At 37.5% G+C, this 18,356-nt stretch overlaps 1 protein-coding gene across 2 annotated transcripts in view; it reads right to left on the bottom strand.

Annotated features, from left to right (window-relative positions):
- LOC123317402 overlaps positions 1-18,356 on the bottom strand; it is a 162,063-nt gene that overhangs the window by 54,501 nt on the left and 89,206 nt on the right. The window lies entirely within an intron of this gene.

An 18,356-nucleotide genomic window follows, 5' to 3' on the forward strand; every position in this document is an offset into this window, starting at 1 on the left:
AAGAGAAAAGACGCGGAAAGCTAGCCAAAGGTGTTTTGTTTTTGCAAGACAAAGCCCCTGCACACAAATCTCATGTTGCCATGCAAAAAATTCGTGATTTACGGTTTGAATTACTGGAACACCCTCCTTATTCACCAGATTCGCTTCCATCCGACTATCACCTCTTTCCTCCACTGAAAAAAAGTTTAAAAGGTCGTAAATTTTCTTCCAACGAGGAGGTAATAAAAGCTGTGGAGGTCTGGTTTGTAGAGCAAGAAGAAACATTTTTTTTTTAAAGGTCTAGAGACGTTGCATGTTCGCTGTAATAAATGTATCCAATTAAGAGGAGAATATGTTCAGTAATAAAATATTTTGACATTGTAATTTTGTTTGGTTGTATAGTAGGCTGAGAATTTTTCAGTATATCCTCGTATGCATAGGGATGGTCGGAAACTTACTAGGAACAAGTGTCTCACCTTCACATAACACAGTGTAATGTTTTTCATAATGTTATAACATGCATTCGTGATTTCAAAGTCAACATTTTGATTATTGATAGGTATATAGTTTCATCATCACATCTCTAAGTTGGAATAAATACAGTGAATCAAGAAAATGCTGTAGTTAGGGAACCCAAGAGAGAAAAAAAACTGAGAATTAGGGATAACGTCACATCTCATACTTGTGACACCCTGTATAACATTTTCTTACGCCAGAAAGAGCACTATAATCGACTTATCCGTACAATCTATAAAAAAAAAGTGTCTTCAGTTTATTCCAAGTTAGCGACTTGCACTCTGTGGATCATGATCAGGATTGGACATGCATTCAATGCATAATGGATCAATTCGATATCAGTTCGAAAACCTGAGTGACATTTCCGATGATTGGAATGATAATTTAGTCAGGGTGATGATTTATCAATATTTCAAGTTCAATCAACGATTGCCCTATTGTCGCTTTTTGTCTCATTGGCTTTTATTGTTTGAGAGTGATCAATACGAAATGAACCGTTAATTTAGAACTTGATAAAGTCATTTAGCTTCACCTTGATTTGCCATTTCATATTGACCATCAACTATAACGACCTGTGAGTTTCCGAAATCAAGAATTCGAACAGTAATGAATAATTGAACAATGATTTTTCTATTTTCCATTTGACTTGTCCTATACATTGTAAATGTCTTAAGGTACCAATAAATACCTAATTATTATATGTAATTATATCAATGGATTAAGATGAGCAGCCACAAATACGCTCCAGTTGTCCTGTTAATTGTTTATTAATGTGAAATTTTTGTTCAAAGGTGAAGTTCATCTTGACATGAAACTTCCTTCAATTCCTTTTACTTATATTGATGAAAGATGTTTTTTGTTGAAGAATTCAACATTGTTGGAATTATCTGTTAATTCCTTCGGCAGATACCCATTCCCAACCACTGCATCATATGCATTTCATCTTCGGGTTAATATTTTTGAAATCTACAACTGATGTAACGTATTCAAACTTTAGCCAAAGAAGATAACGAACATTAACTCTCCTCAAGCTAGTGCATATTATGATATTATACTGATCTTTTGTATTTTCCATGCAAATAACTGGATTAGGTATGCCTTCAATCAGTTTGTATAAACTTTAATTATGTTCGTCACATATTTTCCGAAGAGATTCGACATTGTGATAAAATACGTAATAACAGAATTTTTTACGTAGAACGAGGAACATAGCCTTGATTGAAAACCCAAAAATGTTTTGACAAGCTTCATAACCCCACATTTTCGTACTATACAAAGTGAAATGTGTCAAATTTCCATGGCCAACCGAGTGCTAAAAGTGTGAAATCGCTAGTGTCCAAGTTATGCATTTTATTCGACTCCCTTCATAAACAATAGGTAGGTCAAGTGCTAAAACGAGGTATAATAAATAAATGCTCCACTCTCCTGACCAAATTATCTCGAAATTAGTTTGAGATGACAGGGGGAGAAAATAATTTCGGGTTTTTATTATGTAGCCTAGGCGGAAACTGTCGTGATAAGGCGTCATAAAAAAGCGAAACGGAGTCACTCCGACGGTCTGAAAAAACTTCCCCAATATAAGTTTCTCATCTTGGATAACTATGCCGCTTCTGCTTATCGCGGAATCGAATCTTAACGAGGTACATTCAGACGGGAAAAACTTCAGCAAGTTTGCTAGCGAAGGTAATTTTTCACTGCATCACAAACGGGAGCCATTGCAATTGATAAAATTCCAATCCATGTGAATTATTCCGCAAGAGATTACTTGACCCAAATATGTAATTTATCGACAACTGTATCTCCCAGAAAAGTAATCGTATACCTGAAAGTAATACATATTCTGAAAGAGCAAATCTTCTAGTAATAAATTTGAGAATTTCATTCATCTCGGCGCAACCGTTCGGTCTTGACGAATTTTTAACTGAACCCATATTTTTCAGGATTTTTCGAAGGTCAGCTCTCGAGTCGTTTATCTCTCAACAAAAGTAACCGCAAATGAAAATGTGATATATATTCTGAAAGAACAACTCTTCTAGTAATAGATCTGAGAATTTCATCCACCTCGGCGTAACCGTTCGGTCTTGACGTTTTTTTAACTGGACCAAGCTTTTTCAGGATTTTTCGAAGGTCAGCTTTAGAGTACTTTTTCTTGCAGGATATTTACGGTGGATCTAAATGTGGTACATATTCTGAAAGAGCAACTCTTCTAGTAATTAATCTGAGAATTTCATCCATTTCGGCGCAACCGTTCGGTCTTGACGAGTTTTTAACCGAATCCATATTTTTCAGGATTTTTCGAAGGACAACTTCCGACACGCGTATCTCCCGGAAGAATCAAATAACACCAAATCCCAAACTATGCTGACCCTACCCTTAAACCTCCAGCAGTTGTTCCAAACTTCCCTGATACTCTGCCTAGGCACCGCATCATCCATAACAAATTCATCCGTCAATTCCCAGGATATCACCCCATGGAATAATGACTTTTTTGCCCAACGAACTTCTTGGAAACTTCCTACGGACCCAATTAAACTTCGGCATTATAGAATCTATTAATTCCTTTCGGCGTGAAGACTGTCAATGTCAGCCTGAATACCTATTTCAATACGTCAAATGCAGAGCATCATAAGTCATCGCTTCCGCATCTTCACTCGGCGGTTTGATGTAGAAACTGTTAATTTGTCACCCAGAAGTGTGATTAACCCCGAGGGGGTTGTATGCCTCGAGAGAGCATAGACATGGGAAGATTCCACTTTAATTTCGTTAAGAACTTGGAGAATGAGGGATGAGAATATCTCGAGAATTGGTAAATATTGAAGGATGTTGCTAAAAGGTGATTATGGTTGTTAAAGAAGGTGCATTCTGACGGAAAGATTTAGTATACTTCGTTTCTCATTGTATATTCCTCCCCTCTATTTTATTTACACGATTGATAAGTTATATTTATGTATACTTCATTCACTTTTATTTTAGCAGTCGGTTGGCCATGGAAATTTGACACATTTCACTCTGTTTAGTACGAAAATGTGGGGTTATGACATTTTCAAAACATTTTTGGGTTTTAAATCAACGCTATGTTGCCCGTTCTACGTAAAAGTTTCTGTTATTACGTAGTTTATCACAATGTCGAATCTCTTCGGAAAATATGTGACGAACATAATTGAAGTTTATACAAACTGATTGAAGGCATACCAAATCCAGTTATTTGCATGGAAAATACAAGAGATCAGTATAATATCATAATATGCACTAGCTTGAGGAGAGTTAATGTTCGTTATCTTCTTTGGCTAACATCATTTGTAGATTTCAAAATTATTAACCCGAAGATGAAATGCATATGATGCAGTGGTTGGGAATGGGTATCTCCCGAAGGAATCAACAGATAATTACAAAAATGTTAAATTCTTCAACAAAAATCATCTTGCATTAATATAAGTAAAAGGAATTGAAGGAAGTTTCAAGTTAAGAGGAACTTCAACTTTGAACAAAAATTTCACATGAATGAGCAATTAACAGGACAACTGGCGCGTATTTGTCGCTATTCATCTTGATACATTGATACAATTATAATAATTAGGTATTTATTGGTACCTTGAGACATTTACAATGTATAGGACAAGTCAAATGAAAAATAGAAAAATCCATTTCAGGAAACTTATTCTCCGATGACATTTATCGAAAATCCTGTAGTAAACTTTTCGCATTAATTCCCTCTAACATGAAATTCTCAAATGCCACCACTTTTTTGGGTCTCCCAATAGAAGAAAATTCTTTGTCATCCTCTTCATTCACAATCTTTCTGATTGTGGAAATATCCAGCTGAAATATAAGTCGTTTAGATTCAGATAAAAAATTATATAAATTCTCTTACATTGAATATGTTCGCTACCGTCTGACGTATTGTGGATTTTAGAATATCAGCGTATAACTATTTGAATGAGCGGACCTGAGTTCTAAATAGCACTTCCTAAAACTCTGTCTCTTTTTTCAATCACTTTCGGCATTTTCGTAATAAAAATTAATATTAGTTGTGGCCACAGATAACAGAATCATAGTTAAGATGTTTTTAGACATCTTAATCATAGTTGTGGCAACGGCGTTATGACATTAACATAGACATAGAGACATGGACTGTGCCTTCCCTTTATATCTATGCATGAAATACGGTCAAAAAAAGTGACAGAGAGAAAAACACGTCGGGAATGCAGTTGTCATTTTCTAGAATTTTGATTGGTCTACACTCACCTCTATGTGAACAAAAAAGAGAAAGGTTATGTCCCGACGAGCTTTTCTCTCTTTCTAATAAATAGCCATTTTCATGCTGGCATTGCTCAGTCCATGTCTCTATGTCTATGGACATTAACGACATTTCATGAGTGCCAACCTAACTTCGTTCTAGTTACAAAAACTTGAGAAAATTATTTCATGGCCAACCGACTGCTAAAATAAATTTGAATGAAGTATATGTATTAATGTATAAGAAAAATAGCTCTCATTATCCATTATATTCATATTCGATTTGAAATTATCTATGCTGAGATTTTGTTGATGAAATTTAAGGGGAAAGATAGGCTCTTTCCACATTTCACCAGCAATAAATCCATTTCCCCGAATTCTGAATACGGTCCTGCGAGGAAAGTTGTAAAAAAGGATCAAAGTGGAGCTACATATTCCCAAGGAGCTCATTAGATGTCTCGAGCAAGTTTCGAGCTGTGGGTTATGTCTGTGTGTATGTGGAACAAACATGATATTTGTTCTATGAAAGCAATAGAGGCTTCCTGTGTTCTACGGGGGAGAAAATTCAATTTCTCGCTTTGGTTGAAGACGGAAGAATCCGCTGAATACGACAGTCTGAAGGGAATAAGAAAGTTCTGATTGTGGCCGCGTTCTTTATGATGAACAACTGTTCGATGTCATGAACTCTTTCTTCCTGCAAATGTATTGCTCATCGACAGGTATTTTTGAATCTTCGGAAATCATTTCACGTCAGGCAATTTTGGGCGATCTGAAAAATTCTTGGGAAAAATTTTAACCAAAGTCTAAAGGACAGAGTGTTTCAAAATCACGACCAAGACAGCTGTTTACAAAGCAGTGGTCCTCCCAACGCTTCTTTACGGAAGCGAAAGCTGGACTCCCTGCAGGCGACACATTAAACAGCTTGACCAAACGCAACAACGTCATCTAAGGCAAATAATGCACATCAGATGGTTCCACAAAGTTTCCAATGCAGAAATCTTGCAACGAGCGAGTTGTACAACAATTGAGACTCAAGTAACGAGGTACCGACTCAGATGGAGTGGCCACAGTCTGAGGATGTAAGACACAAGACTCCCCAAAATAGCTCTGTATGGCGAATTCACAGAGGGAGCTTGGAAACCAGGAGGCCAGTATAAGCGGTTTGAAGATATACTGCATCCATCCCTAAAATCAGTTAATGCCAATCATAACCGGAAACAAGTAGCGTTAGACAAACCACAGTTGAGGTCTTCGGTCCACAGTTATAATGGAGACTCGAGAAGAATACAGCGGCGGCCAGATCTGGTTGGTGACTATCCATGCCCAGATTGTGAAAGGATCTGTAGGTCACGGTTGGGTCTCTTCAGTCACATGAGGGCACACAGTCGCAAGTAGCCCTAAAAAATTAAAAGTTTGATCGCACCGATAGTTTTGTTTCTTCTTTTTCTTTTTTCTGTAGATTTATTCTCGGTAACGATGTTCAACAATGAATGAATTATTTAAATCTTGAACCAATGTTGATTCCCGCCTTCATGAATGCTAGCAAATTGATTTCTCGATCGAAGATCTAAAGGAGATAAACAAATGGGACCAAATGGATCTGGTTCAAACAATGCTTTAACTCAACTCTCTCTCGAAAAAAACTAAATCCTTGACTTCAGATCCTTATGGAGGATCAGACGTCTCAGTTCTGAGGAAGTTCATGCATCTCCTTGGTGTGACTACAGATTCTTCGATCTGGTGAGGAATGAGGAAGTCAACAGACTGCTTCCTGTAGGCTGGATGAACTACTGAAGAAATTGACCAACTCGCTGCTTCCAATAGGCTGAAAGAAGCGAGTAGGTCAGTTCCTTCAGTAATTTCCTCTCAAATACAGTCCTACGCCATTAAAATCACCATTGCAACATCGAGGAATGATTAATGCGAAGGAAAGTGGCCAAAGTGAAAAAAAAGCCTAAAATCAACCCACAAAAAGACCATCAAAAAAGTACTTATTTCTCGTAGAACTCATGATGCCATTACACGTTAATCTTTATGATCCGACTCCTTCAGACATCGACACCAAGTTTCAGCCAACATAAAAAGTTTCGAGAACAACTTGAAGGAACAAGAAATGCCAAAATAAAAAATGCCCATTTATCCACCGCTATCGTATACAAGGCAGTTTCAATGTGTAACGAAGTAACTTCTTCTGGGGTTCCGCCCCAAGGACGTAACATAAAAGAAACTTCTCCATCAGTATCCCAGATTAGATGTAGTGGAATTGCAACCTGCTCCATATACGCCCACACCTTCCCAGCATTATTGGAGGTTTGGGGAACGGGCCGATGTTCGACGCGGAGTTGGAGGAGTTTCACATTATCGGTAATTAATTTGGAAACTGAGAATATCTCGTTTGTAGTTTTCGGTGAAGAGGGAACACGAAAAAGGGAGTATCGATAGCTGAGAGAACTCGAGAATAATTGAGATCAGTAGGTTCCATTTATTATGTACAGAGTGAATCTTTGATGTTTACATCAATCATTACAGGAGGTTCTTGTCTTCTAATGGATCCCTTTCGTCATTCGAATATTCCTCAGTTAAAGCTTCACCAGAGGTATGTAGTACCTAAGGCTCTTGATTAATCATCTTCAATAAGCCAATAGCATGCATATTGTTCGATATTTCATTGGATACTGAGTTTATTTCAAATATGTCATATTTTCTCTTCTGTCATCATTCTTAACTGAAATTTAAGAAATGTTAGCACTCCGAAACAAGTTATCGAAAGATACAATTCATTTCTGGAACGATGCAAAAGATTTGTGGGTTAAACCCGGGTTTCATAAGCTTAATCGGGGAATCAACGCTTGACAGACGAATAGACGTCAACTTGTTTCCAATCGATAATATAGTCAGGATCATTCAGAATGCCATTCTCGCATCAAATTATGATGTTTATACGTCCATTCTATTATTTTCAATTGAAGAAGTTCTTCAATATACTCAGAAATGAAAAGGTTTCAGTGATTTCGTTTTATGAATCCAGTGACTGTCAAATAGTTGATCGGACAATCGAAGTTTTATGACACCTGTATATCTACTAAGGATGTCTAAAAACATGGTATGTATATGCAATGAATGGATTTTGTTTCGCAAATTTTGAAAATATCTTATTTTATTAAACACTGCGCAAAAAAATCAACGCACATTATGGAAATCTCAAATTTATTCTACAACTCAAGGTGCTCCCAATGATAATTATTTTTATCAGAATTATGCATGCATATGTTATCCACTTTCAACGGTTTTCTTCAAAACAGATGTTTTTTCCCAGCAGGAATAAAAAAAGATGATATTATCAGATTTTGAATGTATTGGCTCCATTCTAAAATCAGTTGTTCTCGATCAATTCTAGTGATCAATAGTTTTTCTTTCGTTTGATTTTCTACACTCGATCGCTATGCAACGCGAAACACTCAATTTGACCCAAGAGGAATGTGCCCAAGCGATAGTTTTGCGAGAAGAAGGGTGGACATACACAAGAATTGCAGAAAGGTTTGGAGTTTCCCATATAAGTGTGTCCAAAATGTTGCAGCGATTCAGGGAGGTATTAATGTCCGAAGACCAGGACAGGGTAGACTACGGGTAACAACTGCCATTCAAGAACGTTACTTGAGAGTTTCTTCGTTGAGACAACGGTTTGCAACCGCTCGCCACCTTCAGATTCAGCTTGAGCAAACTCATGAGGTGCAAATTAGCACTCAGACAATAAGAAATCGCCTCAGAGAATATGATTTAAGGCCTCGTGTCGCGGCAAGAGGCCTAGCTCTTACCCCAGCCCATCGAAGAGCGCGTTTGGATTTTGCGAGAGAGCTTATCCATTGGGATTAGGCCGATTGGGAAAGAGTTCTCTTCACAGATGAGTCTAGATTCTGCCTCTACCATTGTGATCGACGTTCCCTTGTATACAGACGTCCACATGAAAGATATGCTCAGTGCAATTTCCCGAATACTACTGGTTTCGGGGGAGGATCGATTATGGTATGGGGTGGAATATCTTTGACTGCTCGCACAGACCTAGTGGTCGTTGATAGTGGAGCTATGAATGCTGATAAGTATATAAGGAACATTCTTGAAGAGCATGTAGTGCCATTTGCCCCATACATTGGTGAAAATTTCATTTTTATGGACGATTATGCCAGAGCCCATCGTGCGCGCATCGTTCAGGAGTACCTTGAAGAGGTTGAAGTCTCTCGAATGGAATGACCAGCAAGAAGTCCAGATCTCAATCCGATTGAGCAGGTTTGGGACAACCTCAATAGAAGGCTGAGAAGTTCAGAAAAACATCCAGCTACTCTTAATGACTTAGGAATCCAACTCGGAGAAATCTGGGAAGGATTAGATCAGAACATTTTAAGATTACTCATTTTGAGTATGAACCATTGTTGCCGAGCTGTAATTAACGCAAGGGGTGGAAATACCAAGTATTAAATCACTTATCAGCATTTCAGTATTTTGAAAATTGTTCATTTCTCTTCTTTCACATAAGATTAGGTGAAATACTGAATTTTTCTTCCATTTAATGTGTCTTGTTTCGTTCAAAACCTTCCCGAGAGAACATAAAAAATAAGTTATAAAGTCGATGTAGAGTTAACTTTCATTAAAATTGAGATTTTCAAAGTGTGCGTTAATTTTTTTGCGCAGTTGTTGGAATTTGAGACAAAACCAAATCTCAGATGCACAGTCGGGATGGATGCAGCCAACTTCAGCAATATTTAATATAAGGAACTGTATTGGAAATATGTAATGTGAATTGTGAGCATGTATTGAAACAGAAATACGTGAATCTATACGAATCTGTTCTGCAAATATTCTTGAGTATAGTGAAAACTCCATTTCCGTCAACTGAAATTCGCCAATCAACTGTGTTTTATTGAAATCACATTGAATTACTCTCCTCGTGAATATAATAATTTATCAACAGACATTATCTTGTCAATTATCTTATCAACGCGACAGTGTTTAAATATCTGCAGATTGTTTTGATTTCTTATGTCCTTATATTTGTGTTTTTTATACTGAAGATGAAGAATATAACCCTTAGTTGAATAAATCGATGGCAGAAAATATTGAAATTCATGGCTTCTGGAACGATCACTGTTTCCTGAGGGAATTTGGATAATTTTGAGATAATTAATAGCCATTTCTGGTTGTTTCAGAATACCATCTCCCGATCTTCCCTCAACTACTCTAAAAAGCCGAAAAATAAATCACCCCCGACTTCATTCAGTCCTATTATCTCGCAATATTGAAATTTATTCTGGAAATTAGAAGTTAGCGTAGTCGGAATTGAGAAAAGCAAGGCAATAAATTACCCAAGTAATGTCGGACTAAGAAGGGCCCCTTTGTAATTGGAAAAATGTTAGGTTCATCTCCGCAGAAATGCTATTTGAGAAAAATGTTTCCTTAAGTCCCCTTCTGAAAGATATATCGTTAACATCGGTTAAGTGTTGACAGGTCCTTAGTCATGAATACGAAGAGGGTATTCTTTTTAATATTCCTTGAATATCAGCTGTAATATTCCAATTTATTTTTGGAATCATTAGACGAAATTGAGCGAAAAAAACTGAAGGAGAGAGGAGCTTTGTAATACTTATGAAGAAATCAAGAATGAAAGAATAATTCCTTCATTTTACCTAATAGCGTGATTTGTATACCATATCTATTAAAGAAAATAATAAAAATTAAATCAAAAGAAAAGATACAAGGCAAACAAAAATTAATGGAATACTAGTTACTAAAATTATTGAATATATAAATAATGCAGAATTTGTTTTTGACTTCAAATTGCTATATCCTAGGTTATTAATGAATTATCAGATAAAATTCGCGATAAATAACAATTAATGAAAAAGACAATATTGAGAACTCATATGTTATCTCCCAATTAAGATAATTCATATTCATCGTGAATTACAGCTTTTCTTCCTCATCGTAACAGATGGCGCTATCAATAAATTCAACGCAGTACTGCCGTCCCAGTGCGAATAAAAGCAGCTCAGAAATCATTGATCGTCATCCGACATCTCTGGGTATCGGATCCACCACTGACCCAAAAAAAAAATCCTTTTTTCTAATAAAAATGAAAAAACCCAAAAAAATTATAAAATTTAAAATGAATTTTCTTGTCACCCCCAGACGACCGATTTCAAGCACTTCATTTGTTCGCAGAAAGTTTCGGAATTGCTCGCTCATCTAATCATAATGTTGACAGTCATAATGCATTGGTTGCAATTTCCCTCGTTCAACACGACTTTAAGTTATTGAATCGTATATTTGGAAAATTCAAGAAGGTCGAAAAAAAAATACAAACCTGCAAAAAAATTCCCCAAAAAAATTATAAAATCGAAAAGCAGTGGTGTCCAAACCCAATCACACAATGAAAATAAATAATTGTTCTGTTTGTTCAGTCTTGCGTTCCTGACGCAATCATTTTCAACCGTAGTTAGGTCGTTGTATAAAGACCAGTAGTCTTTATACAATGGTTAGGTACAGCATGTTTTACTGTGCGTTGAAAATGATTGTCGAGTGCTAGACTGAGCCATCTCTGACTGATGGACAGAAATTCATGATTTTTCCATTGCTTGGTCTATTTCTTTGAAATTCCGTATCAAAAATTAAATAAAAAAGATATTTTGCGATATATTGATGGAATCTTCTTCAATTTCATTATTTTTCTAAGCTTCTTCGCCTATTGAAAGATTTTTCCTCCATGAAATTCAGATGGAATAACAGTCAAAAACATTTTCACTCCACAGTACGTATTAATGTTTCCTCGAGTACAAACAACAAACAAACCAAAAAACATTTTCTCGTTTATAATTTCAGAAGGGATGATCCGGGTGGAGATTAAGGATACTTCGTCCTGAAAAACTCCTCTGGGTTCCTGCGGGATGACACGAAGATTAATGTCCACCTCGAAGTTATTAGAGCAGGACGTTAAACAGGGGGATTTTCTTACAAATAAAAAGATATTTCAGGCCATAGCAGGTGATCTAAAGGACCTGTAACAATTTCAATCTGGGATGAAATTCTATACCTGGCAATAGCTTGCGTTCTAGCTAGATTATCAAGGGTAGCATAGAGACCACCATCTTGGAAAAATTTCTTGTTGGGTGTTTTTATTATTCACTAGAAATATCGAGACTTTAAGGAATATTCCTTTCAATAATTTACTATTCTAGTATATAGTATATATTGTAGACAAATTTTCTGTCTCTTCGTCTGCCATCTGTCAACGGTCATATGTCAACTGTCATCTGTCAACCGTCAAAAATGGAACCACGTGCAAACTGATAATCCCTTATTATCTGTGCTGAATATTCTTCGAGAGAAACCCACCCAAATTGGCGTTTCCCAATAGTCACAAAATTACGACGTTATCCACAGTTTCTATCGACTAGACCGCAACCTCTGCCAACTTCCATAATCTGCACAGCGATCGGTCGTTGTTTCCCCTTCAGATACTCGAAATCACATGCTCATCCTGTTCTGGGATTTGGAGGACCAGCCACGCTACCTAATTTAGGCAGGCTCAACTGTGTGCGTCTCTTCCTAACCCGAAGCAAACTATGTCGTTGCTCCACGCGTAATATATGATACGTGATATCGTGATACGAGGTTTACACGTAATAGTTTTAGGGTTCCGTAGGCCCGAATGCAATTAAGTTGTGGAAGGCGGAATGAGCATGGAACATGATGAGACTCGTATGGGTACTTTGATGTAGCGGAAGTAAAACTTCGCGTCTGCCTTTACTGGTTTAACGTACGTCGGTTGAGCTTGAGCGTTCTCTATTTGGGTGACTTAAAATGTGGAGGTTCATTTTATGGCCTCAACAGATAAGTTACTAAGGAGCATCAACATAAACCTCAACCTTCGTGAAACCTCGAAGTTTTGTCGTATGTTGATTCATTTCTGTTGATGATGGCTTCAACAGATAATTGACTAAGGAGCATCAACATGAAGACGTTCATAAAACCTGTCGTATATTGTTGCAATTCTGTTGATGATGGCTTCAACAGATAATTGACTATGAGCATTAGCATAAACCTCGACCTTCACGAAACCTCAAAGTTACGTCGTATGTTGTTTCACTTCTGTTGATGATGGCTTCAACAGATAATTGACTATGAGCATCAGCATAAACCTCGACCTTCATGAAACCTGAAAGTTATGTCGTATGTTGTTTCATTTCTGTTGATGACGGCTTCAACTGATAATTGACTAAGGAGCATCAACATAAACCTCGACAGTCATAAAACCTCAAAGCTATGTCGTATATTGTTTCATTTCTGTTGATGATGGCTTCAACAGATAATTGACAAAGGAGCATCAACATAAACCTCGACGTTTATAAAACCTCAAAGCTATGTCGTATATTGTTTCATTTCTGTTGATGATGGCTTCAACAGATAATTAACTATGAGCATCAGCATAAACATCGACGTTCATGAAACCTAAAAGTTATGTCGTATGATGTTTCATTTCTGTTGATGATGGCTTCAACAGATAATTGACTATGAGCATCAGCATAAACCTCGACCTTCATGAAACCTTAAAGTTATGTCGTATGTTGTTTCATTTCTGTTGATGACGGCTTCAACTGATAATTGACTAAGGAGCATCAACATAAACCTCGACGGTCATAAAACCTCAAAGCTATGTCGTATATTGTTTCATTTCTGTTGATGATGGCTTCAACAGATAATTGACTATGAGCATCAGCATAAACATCGACCTTCGTGAAACCTTAAGGTTATGTCGTATGTTTGATTTCTGTCGATGATGGCTTCAACAGATAATTGACTATGAGCATCAGCATAAACCTCGACCTTCATGAAACCTTAAAGTTATGTCGTATGTTGTTTCATTTCTGTTGATGATGGCTTCAACAGATAATTGACTATGAGCATCAGCATAAACCTCGACCTTCATGAAATCTCAAAGTTATGTCGTATGTTGTTTCATTTCTGTTGATGATGGCTTCAACAGATTATTGGCTGAGGAGCATCAGCATAAACCTCGACCATCGTTACACCTCAAAGTTGTGTCGTATGTTGTTTCCTTTCTGTTGATATCATTGGCCGGAAAACGTCAGGTTTTAATTGTCATTTTGACAACACTCATGAAGCCTTGAGTGTTGAAATAAAACTTCGAATTGCCCATAATTTCATTCCCTCTTACGTAATGTAAAAACCCGCAAGTTCTAAGCCGACACTTCCCCCAACTACGGTCCAGCATCCCTCAACTCCTCCAGATCCTCACTACGCCTCATAAACTTTCTTGTAACGTTTTGCGATATGCCAACCGACTTTATTCACACCCCAATATACGTTACACGAACGTTATTTATTGTCTACTGTCGTCATGGCGACTGCGAGCGTTCATTTCGGGCCACTCAAAGTTATTCGGGAGGATTTGGAGTGCCTCTTTCGACGGCAACGCCGTGCCTCGGAATTGAAATATGCAGATTGGAGGGGTGGCGTTAAGTTAGCGCGGCGACGGTCTGGATAGAGCATTAGATTTGTTGACACTGATAGGCTTTTATGCAGTTTGAGGAGAGGATACGTGTGCGTCAGGGTGTATGGAAGCGAGAGGGTTGGCATGTACGTCTCTCGAGTTGGGATTGGATCGAAATTGATGGTTTCAGTAGGATAGATGCGGAATTGGATTGTCCAGAAGCTCATTTCCAATGAGTTTCGTAAGTTCGAACATGTTAGTTTCCATATACAGCGAAAGCTTTAGGGTTGGAGTTCGAAACAGGTTGATTGGAGATAAAACTGGTTTGAATTGCTGTTAGAGAAAGGATATATGCTCTGTTCATCTTTGCAGTGAACTGACGTCATCAGTCAAGTAGAACATCGTTGCCAGACTGTCAAAATAATCCTACATTCTATTGCTGACATTAGTTATGACGAATTTTTATGTGGATTGAAAATTATGATGAAAATGAACAATTGCTGTCTTTCTTAATGAAAGCTTTGTAAACTAGCTTACTAGTTTACAAAGTTTATCACGGAACTTCAATATGCAGACGACTGCGCACTTATCGCTAGCAGCCCAGAGGATCTACAGATAATAGTGGACACCTATAAATATATATACGAAGCTTTAGGCCTTAGACTCAATATCGACAAAACCAAAATCCTAGTAGGTCCGCCAGGAAACCTTCTAACACATATCAGCCTGGAGAATGAAACTCTGGAACAGGTCGAGCAGTTCAAATACTTGGGAAGCTTCATAAATACTAAGGCTAACCTAGACACGGAAATACACAACCGTATCAATTCGGCATCACGGGCATTCTGGAAGCTAAAGGTCAGAGTGTTTGAGTGTTTCAAAATCACGACCTCAATCTGACGACCAAGACAGCTGTTTACAAAGCAGTCGTCCTCCTAACGCATCTTTACGGAAGCGAAAGCTGGACGCACATAGATGGTTCCACAAAAATTCGAATGCAGAGTCTCGCAACGCGCGAGTTGTACAACAATTGAGACTCAAGTAACGAGGGCCCGACTTAGATGGAGCGGCCACATTCTGAGGATGCAAGACACAAGACTCCCCAAAAAAGCTCTGTATGGCGAATTGACAGAGGGAGCCCGGAAACCAGGAGGCCAGTATAAGTGGTTTAGGGATATACTGCATCAATCCCTAAAATCAGTTAATGCCAATCATAACTGGGAACAACTAGCGTTAGACAGGTCACAGTGGAGGTCTATGGTGCATAGTTATAATGGAGACTCGAGAAGAATACAGCGGCGGCCAGATTTGGTTGGTAACTATCCATGCCCGGAGTTTGGAAGGATCTGTAGGTCACGGTTGGGTCTCTTTAGTCACAGGAGGGCACACAGTCGCAATTAGCCCTAAGAATGAATGAATGGGGTAAAATACTCTTGACTTACCAAGAATCTGCTGCAGTTGCCGGAAGCTAAACTTTGTGTGATAGTGGGACTTTTGAAGGTACTCTCTAGGCACAAATACCATCTGTAACCCATACTTCTCTGTAAGAAGCTGAACTTTGCAGGCTCATGTCATGGTGAGTGTAGAGCAACCGTCCTACAGTAGCAGTGGTGCATTTAGACAACCAAGAAGCTGCTGCAGCTGTTACAAGCTAAAATTTGGGGATGGTGGAACTATCGAAGTTTCACTCTTGATAAAAACACCATTAGTACCAAGTATTGAAACCTGATTGGTACAGTTCACGAATCCGAAAACTTCTATTAGATCGGACAAGTATAACAGGAGATATCGCTGAATGAAATTTTCAACTTTTGGAAAATGCCATTTTGACGATGAAAATCTAAACGGGATTTTCGAATTCCATTTTTGATATAGCATTGAAGCCTGAGTGGTGCTGATAACGAATTTAAACATCTCAATTGAATCGGACAAGTATAACAGGAGATATCGCAACAACAGAAATTCTTGAGATATAGCCATCTGAACTGGATTATTACAAATCGACTACAATACCTAGAAACTGATACTATAATCGTCATCTCAACCTATTGTTGAATCCATCTAATTCCTGACGAGTATTAATGTTAATCTCTTGATGAGGGTCAGCATCAATGGCCAAAGTTAGATGGATTACGAGTTTCAGCTCGCTACTAAAATTACTGTTTATGTTCCAGCATTAATGCTTTCCACCGATATTGAAATTCATCTGATGCGATACACGGGCTTAGCCCAATTCCAATCACTGCGTGAGTTGGCTGCTATCACTTTCACGAAAGTTTGATGGATAAAGTTTTGAAATTCGGATAATGCATTTTATTTATAAATCCGGGCACGTGTACTTCCCCTAGGTGTTTGTAAGAGTGGCGAAACAAGTTGGGTAGTTCGTATTTGCCATTATTGTGTTCCAAGTCCAATTAGAACACCTAGTAAATATAGGAATAATTCAAAATTCGTTCAATCATGGGTCAAGACGTGTTTGTGTTTCTGTTTTGATTATAACATTTTTATCAGTATCGGACTCATCAATTAAATATTTGAAGGGTCTTTGACCAGCAGTATCAGCAGTATCTCCTTACATATTCTGGAAGCAACAGATATTAGACGTATTCAAACATGAGTTGTAATGAAATATTCACTACTCGGCTACAGAATTTTCAGGAGGCCATTATCTGTCTTCTCCTTTTCCGTCGAAATCATATACATTTTTCCGAAACATCCGATCAATGAGATGTAAATCCCAAAATCCACTGCTTCTGGGTTTGAGGGGAGTAATCCTTTTTTCATGAATTATTCAAGTGTCGAATTTCAGAACGCTTAATGTGCAATACACAGGGTGTAAATTTCAAGTTTTCTAGATGAAAAGTAACCAAATACTCATTTGTTCGAGTGTTTCGGTAGAGAACAAACAAAAACATTTATTGATGAATTCATACCCCTCGTTCAGTAGAGAAATTCTAATGAGATGTGCTTCATATCCTTCTAATTATCTGGTGATAATGAAGAAAGTCAGGTCGGACAATGTTTCTACATTATATCTGGATCCAGATATCTTGTTATCCTCCAATAACATGGTGGAACAATATCGCGTAATGTCCTGTTATAACCCTCATATACTAGAATTTAATGCCCAATTCAATAAAGTTACCCAATTACGTTACGGTCAAGGCATTAACTACTCAGTGTAGGAGGGTCAGTTAAAACAAATTTGTACCAGTTAATAACAAGGGCATTATTGTTAAATTTTCCCATTTAGTGCTCTAGATCAATGAAGAAAGTCTGAGAACATTGCATTACACTTTTTCTAATCGCTAGGAAAAAACGCTTGGCATTCCCAGATCTAAATTCGCAGAAACTGTTAGGTCTAGCTCGCCTATTCAATTTTTTTAGCATTTCCTTCTTCAAAAAGAGAAAAATTGATGTTTCATAAAAATCACCATCAAAGTAAAAAAACTGACTCATATGATTTGAACTAGGATGAGTTTTTCATCATTAGCTATCGTTGCACTAAAAAAACCACTACTCAGATGACCAAAAAGGTTGAAATTCGATTCTGAGATGAAAGTGCGGAGATAAAATCAAGTGAAATATTAAATCATACGCTACGTCCAATATTTCACAAATATTGGAACACGTCGTTTGGAGAGGGTTTTAAGTTGAAAGCTTTAACGCGTTTTTCCAAGGTATACTCCTATATACTTCACTTCTATGACGTTAAAACGAAAACATTGTTCAGGAGGATCCTGTTGAGGAGTTGGAGCGATAAGAGAATAAAGATGGGGCTTATTCAGTGTTTCGCATTGTCTCGGCGATTATTAGGAAGAGAAACGTAGTTATTTTCCTGTCAAAATGGATTCAAAACAGCAGATACAAATAATAATGAGGGGTGAAGACCTACACATTTGATTCCTCCTGAACAATTGATCAGATCATCATTTATTTGATAGAAATGTATTTTTGATGGAAGAGCTTTAATATCCACCTGAATTTAATCGATTGATGGCCAAAAGAATGGTTTTAACAACACTACAGGTTCTTCAGTTTGCATCTTTTGATACGAGAATAAGCTGCTCCACATGAGTTAGGATATTGACTTAAATTGCAAAAAAATATAGTCAAAAATTCA

Source organism: Coccinella septempunctata, chromosome 7 (genome assembly GCF_907165205.1).
Source record: "Coccinella septempunctata chromosome 7, icCocSept1.1, whole genome shotgun sequence".
Taxonomy (NCBI): domain Eukaryota; kingdom Metazoa; phylum Arthropoda; class Insecta; order Coleoptera; family Coccinellidae; genus Coccinella; species Coccinella septempunctata.